Here is a 13,755-nt window from a genome sequence, read left to right as displayed (position 1 = left end):
GTTCAAATAAAGCAATAAACACATCTTTTGGGGTGACAAAACCCCAAACTCATTGTACAAGTTCACGTAAAGTTTGCTTTGCAACAGTGACCATGTTTTGCCACTGAAGCTTGTGTGCTGTTGGTATGTCTGAAGAGAGCTGTTCTTGCTGCTCAGTGTTTGTACTTTGATAACACATTTTTACCCAGGTAGAAAAAATCAGTTTGAGCCTTCTTTGAGAAAGCTCCTCAGATATGCTCTATCAAGTAGGAAAGCACTCAGCTATCACTTGAGATGATAAGGTTTGTGCAAGTTTGCATATCAATAAATAATACTACATCTGCCATTCAGGTCTTGTTCCTGGGAGCTGGAGTGGAAGAGCATGTTTTGCTTTTGCCTGAGGCAAGGTCCTGGCTCTGTGGAAAGCAGTGGCAGATCTTGCATGAGTGTAGCACCACAGGATTTCTTCTCAGATCTTCAGTGGGCATCACACACCACTGACCAAAGCCTGGCTTAGCCTCCATAGCATTTACAGCTGTTAGGCACTAGGATGAAGATCCAGTGCTCACATTATCAAACAAATCCTTGGATTTACTCATACTGGGCTGAAAATAGATCCTACAATGTCCTTTGTACCCTAGCAAAACATGCATTTGCACAAGTTACATCTCATCTGGTCTCAGATGAGACAGTACACATTGCTTCCAGAACACCAAAATCTCATTTTCCATTTTACTCCTTAATTGATTTCTGGAGTTCAGAGCTAGATGAATAATTATTGGGACCCTGAGTACAGGAAGAGGCTTTAGTGGCACAGATCAGCCTCACCAAAGGATTGTTCTTACAGTTCCTGCTTGTGGGGCTGAGGGCTTGATTTAAGCCCAGCCCTAGCTGAGCATGCTGCTCCTTGAAATGAATAAATGTTGTGAATCAGGAAACAAACAATTCACCCAGGAAAGGAAGCAGTTCAGGTCAGACTAAAAGATTTTTTTGATTGTCAGTGAAATAGAATAAATTTTTGGATAAGGTTAATCTAAAGTATTCCAGATTTATATATATTGAGGCCAAAGGGTAACTATTTTTAGGGTTTGTTTTGGGTTTTTGTTTTGTTTTGTTTTGTTTTTTAATTTGGCTTATTTGGTGGTTTGGTTTTGGGTGGCTTTTTGTTGTTGTTTATTTGTGGGTGTTTTGTTTGTTTGCTGGTTTCATTTGTAGCTATCAGTCTCATTTTTAAACCATTTTGGTTTAATTTGGTTAGATTTTAACTGAAAAAAAAAATTATATCAGAATGAAAAGTGTTGTCTGGAAAATGTTGTGAAGTAGCAGTTGTGTCTAGAGTGATATTTGTCCCCAGGCATTTCATCTGCTGGGGGAAACGGGGAGAAAAAAGTGGGTAGTGCAAAGATCTCATTACCCTCCTCGTTCTTTGTACCCACAGCAAGAGCTGTGTGGAAACTGCATGGCTCCTGACTCTTGTGCTGCAGTTCACTGTCTTCTCTTTTTCAAAAAATTCTTTAACTGGATGGTAGACTCAGCCTACTCCCTTACAGGTTCAAGAACTTAGTATATTATGTGTGTTGAAAAAATGGGTTCTGTATGTGCCAGCCTACAGAAACACTACAGTGAGCTGGAGCATGGGTTTTTAATCACAAGTACCCTAAACAGCATGCAGTTGCCTTCTTTTTGTCCAGGCTTATTGCTAGTACATTGTCAGGAGAAAAAAATCCAAATTCCTAAAAATCATTTTTAATAATTAATTATCACCACCTGTTTAAATTGAATGTCTCTAAACCCTAAGGCAGCAGGATCTGCAAGTGAATAACTCACAAAAACAATAGCATCCATCTGAAGTCAAGGTGAACATCAGCTGGAAACTAGCAAATACTGATAAGATTATCCAAGGCTTGCAGCTTGGCCAGCGGCACAAAAATGAAAACTGATGGATGTCTTCAAGGCAGGTGCCTCAGTGAGGCAGCTCTGTCTGGATGGTAGCTGAGTGGCTTTGTTTGTTACCCTGCTGAGCATCCCAGGGTAATAAAACTCTGCCTGTCTATTAAAGAGTCACCCTCTGGAACTCTTGGATCCCAGGCCTGGCTCCTATGTTCTTCCAGGCTTTCTGAGTTCATTCACAGCGGAAATGCTGTTCATCTTGTAGATATTGGTAAACAAGTTGGAGTTTCTTAACTGTGTGTCAGCCCCCATCATCCTGCACACACACACACACATGCACCCCCTTGTTTTTAATTTTCAGCTCCCTTGTATCTAGTCAGTGTCATCTAATTTTTAAAATTTTGTTGTGCTGATAATCTTGGGGCGGGGAGGGGATGGAAGGAATTGATGACCCGAAAGAAGGAGGGTCACACAGGAGTGAATGTGCCTGCCTGGCAAAGCTTGCTGGAAACCTTTCCTCTCTGATACTAGCTACTAATTTTGCCAGTGTAGAAGAGGCTGTATTGTTTTGTTGGTATGATGATACTGACAGCTCATTAACTCTTTTGTTTTAGGACCAGCAAAAGTAGTTTTCTGTGAGACAGAAGTGATTTGGTGTGAGTTCAGGAGCCCTGATGAAATAACCCAAAGAACAACAGAAGGCAAAGATTGGGCAAAACTTCTTTTAGTGTTACTTATTCCAAATTCTAGTTGAGTTTATCAACAAGATTGTTTTTGATTTGTATCAGCCTGCACAGATCCTGGGTTTCAGAAACAGAATAGATAAGGGAATCACCTGAAGGTCTTATTCAGTGTTTGATCATCCTCTACAGCAACAACTGTCAGTGTAGAAAAAGAAATTCTTATAACTGTATTTATTGTGGATAAACCTTCAGTAAACGGGTCCTTAAAATGATTGAATGGGAAAGATTTAGCACATTTTAGATTAGTAACTTGTACAACAGCTCAGAAACCTACTCCTGATGCAACTGTAGAAATGGGACTTTTGCCATTGGCTTGTGTAAGATTCAGCCCTTGTTCTGAAGCTCCTTTCCCACGTTAAGGTGCTTATTGATTCAGGCCAGGTGATGAGCCAACTGAAGTTTTTAAATATTTTAAATGTGTGAAAAAATTGATAATAAGCACATGGTGTTTCTCCCAGGGAATTTCTACTTCTTATTACTAAAAGGGACTGGCAAAATGTGTAATTCAAATATTTGTGTCCCAACAGACAGATCGAAATGACTCTAAATATGGAAAGTTTGCAGATCATCCAAAATCAAATGAAAATCTGAGAGTCTGAATTCTGCCTTGCATTTTGGAAATGTTTTCCCAGATTGGGAAGCAGCCTGGTCTGGAAGAATGCACAGCTCGGGGAATCGGGAATGACTGGGGAACCTGCCAGTGACCGGCTGTGTAGCCTTGGGCAGCCACTCAACTCTTTGCCTCGCTTCCCCCTCAAACAAATTGGGGCTCGGTGTATGCAAAGGATGAGAAGCTGGGCAGCAGCAGGGCAGGGGCCTTGTTGTCCCTCCCAAGCCTGCCTTCATGCGGAACAGAAATGCGACTCTTCTGCAGGCATTGGCTCTTCCTTACTCGGAGAAAGGGCAAGAACTGCCTTGGCGAGTTCAGTGTTAGGAATTTACAGTTGTCAGCAAAGAGATCCTTACAGATCTCTACAAGATTGCTACATGGGTCAGGTTTGTTTCTTTTTACAGATGTAGAAAACAAGAGGTGAGTTTGAGATGTTCTCAGTTGTGCTCTTATGACTTAGGATGTGTGTGGCAGATGAGTCAGACTTCTTCTCCTGTGTCAATAATGTGCTTCTGAAAACCCCACCCAAGTGACTGCTCTGTAGACAAAGAACTGGAGCAAAGCTAAGCATGTAGCCCAAACCCCTGCATGGCCAGGCTGGGCGCTAACCCTTAGACCATCTCTTCAGAACAGGAGCTAATGTGACTTGAGCTCCACCAGACAATAAGTGCTCATGTGGAAGCTGTCAAATAGCAATGCTACATCCCAGGGGATAAGTTCTGTTCTTTGTTATTTAGCTTCAGCCCTAGTAAGCCTTAACCCACATCCGGCAAAACTGTTCCCAGACCGCTGTGGCTTTTGTGTGGGGCAGATATAACCCTTCATATCACTGCAGAGTCTGGGTCATTTTTGGTATCTTAGGGCCAGATTTCAGCTCATGTGGGCTGCTTATCTTCAGTGGCTTGTGCTGGAGAGTGAAGGAGTTGGTCCAGACTTGCATGTGCAGAATGCATTTCATCTGTTTATATAGCATTGGAAGGAAAAATGTGTCTTGTGTACTGTTCTTGGTTCGTAGCAAATCTTTCTTCACTGGGAATCTGTGCTTTTAAGTATCAGATTTACCCATTAGCACCTCCTATTTCCAAACCCCTCCTCTTCCATCAAATTCTGGAACCCTTCCAATGGACAATAAAACAGGATGGGGAATGACCTAGTCTGCCAGTCACTAATCTAGGCTCACTGAATTTGAGGAAGACCTCTAGCAGTTTCTCCAGCATTTGCAGTCAGGCCCTTGAAAAGGCACACTAATCTATGTTTTCTGCTATGTCAACCTTTGCTTTTGGGCACTGGAAGTACAATCAGGAAACTGTGCTTGCATCGCTGCTCACATGTTGTAAGGCTTGTATAACTTTGTCTCATCTGCTGTGATTTACTGCACTGTCAATCAGTGCAGTTTCTACTGGAGGCTTCTCTATCTTTCTGTTATCTATATGAGCATTGACTCACAGTCATTGCTAACAATGTGAAGGAGAAGAGTTTAAGGAATAGAAAGCAGCCTGTCTTTGCTCTGGTCTACCTAAAAAAATAGAGGTTCAAAAGCAGATATTGAGTGCATTTCCAAGTCTGAATATTTCACTTAATAGTTAGAATTGTTCTGGCTTTTTGCCTTGTAATATCTTTAAAAAAAAAAAACAAATAAAAAAAAAACCCCAACCCCCCAAAAAAACCAAACAAACCAATCAACCAACCAAAAACTATGTTTTGCTCCCAGTATTGTAACTGAGCTCGCTTTGTGTGAAGATTCTCTTTATTTTCTCTGGTGAAATGGGTGTAGCCATGTAACTAACCCCAAGTCCTAAGCATTATTCTTCATTTTATTTTAATGGAACTGTGTGGGTTTCTACTATCAGAGAGGCTGTGCCTTGATAGGTAGGATGGAATCCCGATGCTGTTGAAGACAACTGAAAGTTTTATCACTTATTTGAGTTGGACCATGAGTTTACCCTTAAACAGATCTTAGAATGGTATCCAGGAGAAATAATAGATCAAAAATCTGAGTTAATTTTAGAATGGATCCGTTTATGAAAAATGGCCATTTATGTGACTGCCAGCAGTGATCTGAATGGTGAAAGTGTTGACTGGGGATTGAAGGCCAATGAGTTCTTTTTCTTTTCTACTTTTGATGGAAAAGAGAAGTTTTGGGGTTCTACCTATGTTACCAACATACCTATTTCTTCTAGTGGTTTTGTTATTTCTTCCAGTAGTTTTGTTTTTTCTAGTAGTTTGTTACACCTTAGCTTACCGCTCTGCTGTACCTGAGAAAGGACAGATGTTGTAATGACACAGAGAATTAAATATTGATAGCACAACGCAGAACAAAATTCTGATTTCCTCTGCTCTGGTACAACTGTACAGAAGCACATCACAGGGATGCTGAGTGGCCCCTTTAACTCATCTTCAGCTGGTTTATATGCATTGCACCATACTGTGCATTTTTACAGCACTGTGCAGGAGCTGGGGGTTCAAAACTCTTGATACTTCATCTTTCTTATGCAAGTCTGACAGAAGCAGGATCTGTACTGGTGTATCAGAAGGGTAGCTTGCTCACAACAGGCTCCATCCACACTGTTCTGCTGTCTTGCCTGCCAAAACAAGGTAGCATCCCGTCAGTTGCCTTTTAGTGTTGAAGTCCAGACTGGACTAACTCTTGAAGTATGCCCAAGTGCTGTTTCAGTTAGTACTGGTTTGCTCAGGCCAAAACCGTGCCAGGTGGCACAGGCCATTGTGTCCTGGGGCTGAGGAATGTTCCTAAAACTGTGAGATATTTACTGGTATTGATGGATCCCAAACTGGTACAGAATTCACCTTGATAAATCTATATGGAAAATACTTAAGAGTATTTTAGAAGTTTGAAAGGTGTCAATAAATGTAGTTTCGATAGCAGTGGGGAGGTGGGGTGTACAAGTGTAGCAGGAAGGTCACAGTATGGTGATGTTGAGACTACATGACAGTAAAAATAGTGAGAGCTTTCCTGGCACTCAGAACTCGAATGGGCATTGAAGCTTTTGCCACATCTGCTGGTGACAGGAATAACTAAATATGCTGCTTGTCACAGCTGGGAGGTGCCCTCATGGGAGGAGAGGCTTGGTGCTCTTTTCCTAAATGACAGGAGCAACAGAATGGAGAAGGAAGGACATGTAATGTGGAAAGGACTTGCAGCGCAATTTGTCTGTCTTAAAAGCGCAAAGCACTCAAAATGTCAACTTGCTGTTGTGATCTGAACTGGGAATTGGGTTTTGTTATCCCAAAAATTTTGTTAAACCAGGAAAACGTTTTCTGCCCAGGTCTAGGCAAGGTGTTCCAACAACCCTCCGAACACAATGTCACCAACAGGCCAGAAGGGATTCTGCAGCCCACCAGGAGTCCTAGAAAAGACTTGGTGGAGTGGAAGAGGTTGACTTTAATTTGCAAGAAAAGAAAAGGTTTGCATGACTTTAGAAGTGATGAAAGATAGCTGAATAAAGGCTCAAGGAGCTGTGACTGCAGTGAGGGAAGTGGGTGGACAGATCCCTGTATACAATAGTGCTATGAGATGTGAAATTGCTAAAATAGCCCCTGCCTAATGTAATCACCTTTCAAAGAATATTTGAGAGGCATTTTGTCAGTCAAATATAAACAAAGACTATGTTTGAAATTCAAAACTTGTCCAAAGTCATTTTTCTTTCAAAGGCTGTTTCCCCTGCTTGTACTCATTCTGGTGCTTTGAAAAGCCTCCTTTTTAGAGGACAAGCTATTTTTAATTGTTTATTAAAAAAAAAACCCAAAACTTTTACAAAGCAGTAAGGAAAACCAAATGCATCTTCCAACAACTCCACTCTTCTAGGAGCAATAGCGAGCACAATAGAAACGGCATAAAAGCAGTCATTACCCAAGAACTTTTAGGAAATGCTGGCACTATTTCTAGAGCAAAAATCTCATGAGACTATAGAGAGAACAGTATGCCATGGTACCAGTAATTTTTTTACTATTTACAAAAAGGCTGTATCAGGACAATAACTACAGATCTTATAATGATTTCTCATTCTAAACCATTCCAGATTGCAGTGCAAACTAGCGGCGTGATCCCTTAGCTACCCCTGCACAAGACTCCTGTTGACTTCAAAGGCAGTGCCGTGTTCAGGCTGACACAGGATCATGACCTTGACCCAAAGACAACTTATTCACTGTGGTCACTTCAACTCACGCTGAACAGGAACTGTGGAAAGGAACGGGAGCAAGCTGCCCAATATTGTCCTTATTAGCTGTTGCTTAAAGCAGGAAATTAAGAAAAAAAAACAAACCAAAACAAACCCACCTCTCTTTGCAATTAAAACTGTGTCAGTAGCACTGAGATAGGGTCCCGAATGCAGTTACATCTAGGGTGTCTTGGATATCCCCAATAGCTCTTGTTGTCACCTCCTCCATTTGGTATCTTGAACGCTGAAGTTCATGAACACCTGGCATAGTACATGGGATTTCTCATGGCTTTGTGTCTGGTAGCTGACTGAGCCATGACAAGGAGTTTCTTTGCTGCAGGTTGGCACACTTAGATCTGTTTTCCTCCTCAGCGGATTCTTGTCCAGGATGGTTTGTCTTGCAGCTTTTCATAAGGCAGGTCACACCGGGTGTCCTGTCGGCACTGCCCTCCTGTCCATCTCCTGATCGCTCCCTCCTGACAAGCACTTACTGATCTCTCTCACCTCTGGCACACTTCTTCAGGTCACCCTGTTAACTTTTAAACCATGGTTTGCTTCCACCACCAGCAGCTTTTAGAGGGAGTTGTGAAGGTATCATGGCTGTGTATGATTTGATATATAGGAAACTGACGGGGTGAGGGTGTCACTGATGTTATTTGCAGAAATTGGTGGAAATTATCTCAAAAGGAAACACATTAATTTGTGGGCACTAGCATAGTTTTGCTTGGTTGCAATGCGAATCACCAAAACTGGAGATTCAAAAAATGTAGGAGCTGTGTTCCAAGGAGGCCTCTGGGAGCGAGCACAGCCCAAACCTCCTCAGACCCTCCACTGTCTTGCTGTGAGAGTTGGGGTGTGGGGGGCTGACATGTGAGCTACCAGTGGCCCCCACTGCCCTCTCCAAGAGAAAAGTCACTCTGCTGCCAGTTGAGGGCCTTATCCCACTATACATGTCTGCTCAGATGACTGGCTGCGGGCTAGGCCTAATCTTTAAGAACTGGGGGAAATGAGTTGTATGTTATACATCAGCCATGAATATATGAAAGTGAAATCCAGCCTGGCAGTTGCACAGTTACTTTCCATGCCTGGTTTCTCATGAAGCCTACCTCCTATTTTGCTGCTTTATTAGCTGTTGTTTCTAATTTTTGTGAAGGGATCAGGAAGCTTGTTTTAGCCGCAGTGAGTAAACTGTCTTGGCAGAAATGAGGAAGCTGTTAAGAGGGAGGGGCTGCTACATTGTGTGGGTTGCTTAATTGTCTTAATCGAAAATATATGAATATAAATAGACTTCCCCTCCTCTCTTTCTTTTTCCAAGCTGAAAGACATCCAAGGCGGTAATAAAACCAAGGGCTGTTGGGTGGTGGTGGGGATGTACATGGGGGCGGGCGAAGCCAGCCAAGGCCTGGCGCTGCGGGGCTGGCCCGCTGCTGTGCTCCCCTATTTGCTTTGTGGGAGTGGGCAGGCTTGGAGTTCGTTGGGATTTTACTGTTGAAGCTTTCAAACGTGGTGTAAATCTGTGTGCACAGGCTGCCGGGCAGGCCCATAAAAGCAGGACCATATAATCAAGGTGGAAATTGAGAAAGTGATTTATTTGGTCCTCTTCCTCATCAGCACACCCCACCCCTGCTCACAGCTTCTGCGGGTGGTTGAGACCAGGATGGGCGGTGGGTGGTGGCCTCAGTGCTGCCTCAGGGCTGGCTGTGGCACCCCAAGCCCTTCGGGGCCAGGAGAGAGCAGACGGAGAGCTGGGCTTCTGGTGTCCCTGCCGCACACACCCAGGCTGCCAGTGTGTGGGGGCAGCTGGAGGTCTGGTTTTACTCGTAGGCTTACAACTAGTCTGCAAATATTTGTTTGTCTGTGGTCACCCCAGAGGCAGATGTGCTGGAAGGGGCTCTCAGGGCATTCAGTTTCCAGCCTCAGCGGGTCTTGGGAAGCCTGTGAGTGGGAGGGCTCCTGTTCCCACTCCTGCAGTGCTGGCATGGAGCTCTACCCAGTGCAGCCCAGGTCCAGTTGCCTGCCTGGGTGCTGTGATGGATCCCCTTACCCCACAGCAGGCCTGTGGCTGTGTGCTCCAGTGGCCGCTGACCTCTTTGAGGCTCCTAGTTGCCAGGCAAGGGGCAGTGAGGATAGCAGACATGCTCACCCTGGTGCCAGCTCTTGGGCAGGCATGTAGCTGCTCACAGGCTCCCCTGCCACGGGCACAGTCAGGGCCCTGCAAGCTCCAGTGTAGGGAAGGAGTGCATAAGCACCAATGGGGTGAGAAATGGTGGACCTGTGTGGGTTGTGTAGCAGAAACACCTGTGCCTCCATCTTACTTGAAGCTAGACTGACCATGCAGTCCCTCTGCACCCCTCAGCCCCTTTCCAGCTGGCACAGATGTACATCCCTGTAGATCAGGTAAAACATGCAGCAGTGAAAACCTGGGACATGTATAGATGTATGGATGCAACCATAACCTGCCAGAGGGACCCCGTGTGGGGTGAGGAGACCAAGGGCAAATGTAAGTATGGGGCTAGCAATGCTGCTTGCACCCTCCCACCCAGCTGCAAGGGCCAGTCTTTCAAGGAGAACTGACGTGCTGTGGTAGCGGTTGCAGTGTTTTATGAGAAGCATCCATTCAAGAGAGAGGGCATGCTAGGGAAGTGGGAAGTGCACATGCACTGGGCAGGGTCAGGCCACCAGCCTCGTGATACTTCAGCTCAATTGACCTGATCTGTAGAGGGCCAGGAAGAAGTGGGAGGCTGCTTTGGTCCCTGGGCTCAGCACTCCAGCCCAGCAGTCTCTGCCAGGCAGTGGTGGCTCGGGAGGGTAGCCTGTCTTGAGGGGTTCTGTGCTGTCCTGCTGCTTCCTCTCCCATGGCCCTGCAGTAGAATGCCAGGGCAGGGTACCGGAAGGCCGGCTGGCCTTGTAACAATGGAGAGAATTGGTGTAGGGGACAGGTGGTGCTCAGCAAGCTGGAAAGGGGTCTTCTGCCGTCTGTGCCTTGTCCCACACACTTGGCTGTGCCTGTCCCTCTTGTCTTGCCCGAGAGGTGCCTCGAAGGGCTGGCGGGGTGGATGATCATCACCGGCACCGGGGGGACAGGAGTCACCTCTAGCCTTGTGTCCTGTCGTGCTGGCCTTGGGGCATGCCGCGCAGCACCTGCCGCCCTGCTCTTGCCCGGCTCCCGCGGCCAGTCACACCACGCCGCTGGCGTGGAGAGTCGCCGAGGCTGGAAATCTCAAAGCCCGGCTGCCGCTGACACTTCTTTCCCGGGGCGGCAGGAACAGGTCCGTCCTTTCCCCGTAGCATTGGAGCAGAGCTCCGCTCCGGCTGCGTTGGTGGCACCAGGCTGACGGGGAAGCTCCGCGTCCCTTCAGTGCAGCGTGTCGGCAGGGCTGTGAGCTCCCCACAGGTACGAGCAACAGTGCCTGCCCGGGGAGGTTACCGCTGCCAGGCTGGCGAGCGGTCACCTCGGCTTCGGGCTGTCCCGAGTGAGTGCCGGGGCATACTGGGGCCCCGGGAGCGGAGCCGGAGGCTGGAGGCGCGGGGTGCCCGTCCGAGGAGTGCGCTCTTCTCGCGGGCCCTCGGTGGGTTCGAGACAGGTCTGTGAGAAGCTGCCGGAGCTGGCTCGCAGGGTGGCTGGGCTCCTAAGCAGCCCCTCGCTTGCAAACGATTTGGGAAATAAAAACCAGGGCTGTGAAACTTTGCGGAAGTTGAGCGAATTCCCACTCTTGCGAGAGAGGAGACTGAAGCCGCATGCCACGACCCCTCTCTGAGGATGAGCACCCGCGGGGACCGCAGCACCTCCGCCTTGTCCTTGCTGAGGGGGGAGATGCTGCAGCCTGAAAACCCCCCTCGAAACTGGTTCAAAATAGATACAGAGTCAAGGCGCTGACAGTTCGCCTTTCCCCCCACTAAAAGCGCGCAGAGACCCTCAGAAACAGAGGGGCTGCTGCTGTTAGTGTCCATCTTAACGAGGCGGGATGCACAGAGCTGCTCCCAGGGACAGAACAAATACCTGCAAAGAACCGGAGGCGCCACAAGTTGTTGCACAGATGAATTGATCCAGTAATCGCTAGGGCTATAACACCCTTATTTATGCTAAAGCATGTGACACAATCTTCAAAATGTGGTAGCTCCAAGTTACCACCTCTTTATTACTTATACAAGCTAATAGGTGAAGTGACTTTTACCTTCTTTACTTGAAGGAAGCACAAAGAAGCAGACAGGTAATTCCACGCTGCTAATTTTTATGATGTGATGGGTAGGGAAGGGAGAGGTTGAAGTGAAACCTGGGAAGACCGATTATGAAATCTCGGAGTTTAGGTAGTAGTGACCAGCTGGGATCTCGTGATTATTTCTTTTTCTTAAACCGCGTTTTGCAAATATGGTAGAAATTCTGGCACCTTATCTGGCCGTGTGTGAGCCGGTGTGTGCTGTCCGAAAGGATGGTTTGATAGTAGGTACCTATTTGTTTTTGTTACTAATTTGAATTCTAGCCTCAACGCTAGCATTTTTCAATTCAGTGTTTAGCTGCTGCGTTTCAGGGTGCGGAGAGAGGGAAGTGGTAGCCGTCTCTCCCGCTCCTGGGCTCTGCGGTGCCGGGGAGGATTGCCGCTCGGAGCCGAGAGCGGAGCGCGGATGTTCGCCGCCTGCCGCGGTCAAGTTGCGGTAGCGTTACAGTTCCTCTCGGGTGAGACTTGCCAGGCTTAAGGCTAAAAAAGTGTCTCGTATACAAAACGGTCAGGAATATTTACAGGTAATTGTGACTGTCAAATACTCCCGGCGTGTTGACAAAGCGCAGGGGATCTTGGAGCGTTTCGTCTTTCGGAGGGTGGGAGGCTGTAGCGGCGCAGACTGAGCCCCGCCGCCCGTTCGGCCGCGGGACAGGGACGCCTCCGGCTCCGGGCGAAACGCTGGTCGGGAGGACATAATCGTGTCACCCCTCTGGGGCGGTGTGGCCGAAAGGCATTTCCAGGGGCAGAAGTGCAGCGGCTCACGGTGCAGAGTAAGCGAGAGCTGCCGGCACCGCTGGGGACTAGCTCACTTGTTAGATGCTGATTTGGTTGGAGTGATTCCGTGACGGGGAGCAGGCGAGCACCGCGTCCGGTCTGGTTTTGTACCGGGATTTCAGACAGCGGATACCGCTAACCCGACCCTTTACAAACCCGAAAACTCGTCCCAGGAGCGCGCTGGCCCCTCGCAGAGGGGAGCGGGGTTAAGCTCCGGGCTGCCGGCGCCGCAGGCCAGGCGGAACGCTCGGGCTGGTGGTACTGAACGAGGCTTCAGGCGGAATCGCGCTCGCTGCGTGACAGCGGGTGCGTGGCGCCGCGGGCACGGTGGCCGCGCAGCCACCGGAGCCGCGGCGGCTCCACCGGCGGCTTCTGCGCTCGTACTGCGGGGCTGGGAGGAGGCAGACTTCGCAGGCGGCCGGGCACATGCTGCCGGGCCACTCCTGCGCCTTGCCCGCCGTCTGGGAACGGGGAGCCGCGCCGACGGCACCGTCGGAGGCAGTGGAAGCAGAGGGAGGCCAGCTCCACGGAGGCTGGTGGGCTCCGGGCAGTATTCCTAGGCCACCCTGCACCGGCATCTGCTGGGGAGGCATCTGTCTCGTTCCGCCGCGCTGGGAAGCCACGTCCGGGTTGGAGGGCGCCGCCTCTGCAAGGCTACCGGGGCCGCCCCGGGCGACGGGCACCTTTCGGCCACCCTTGAACCTGCTGCGAGCGGGCAGCCCCCGACCCGGGCAGCCCCTTCACGGGCCAAGTACCAACCCTGTCCCCAAAAGCTCTTTTTGTTTGCGCACATAAGCAGGCAAAGTTTTGAGGCCCCGGGAAAAGACAATAGCATTGTCTGCAGGGGAAAAGCGACAGGATTTGGCCTTTTCCTGCCCCGGTGCCCCATGTGTGCCCCTTAGGCAGAGAGCGCCCTGCTGAGCCCCGTTGTCAACAGTACAGGGCTTGCGGAAGCCTAAACAGGCTGAGCGTTACCGATCAGCCTCTTGCAACTCTCCAGCTGCTGTGGTTTAGCCAGGGACGGGGACGAGCCCCGTTCGCGGCGCGGCCAGGGAAGCTCTGAGCTGCCTGCCATTTGCTGGAGCCGGGCTGCGGGGTGTTTGCTGCTCCTGTGTATCGGGGTGCGTTTCCTCCATCAACGGCGTTTACAGCCTTTACAGTAAAATCTCCGTTGTTTATCTTCACTTGAAATCCCATCCAACTGTCTGCCCCTTTTTCTCTTGAGCATACCCACAGCCTTTAATTATTTGCACGGAAAACTATAAATCCCCAGCCCAGGCACCCCAGCTGCCGGCTGGGCTCAGCGCTGACCTGCCTTGGGCTTCAGCGGAGCGGCGGGGAGCGAGGGCGGGAGGTGGGGGCCG

The sequence above is a fragment of the Gallinula chloropus genome (genome assembly GCF_964237585.1).
Source record: "Gallinula chloropus genome assembly, chromosome: 5".
Lineage (NCBI taxonomy): Eukaryota > Metazoa > Chordata > Aves > Gruiformes > Rallidae > Gallinula > Gallinula chloropus.
The sequence above is the reverse complement of the archived record's forward strand: the minus strand, read 5'-3'. Positions refer to the sequence as shown.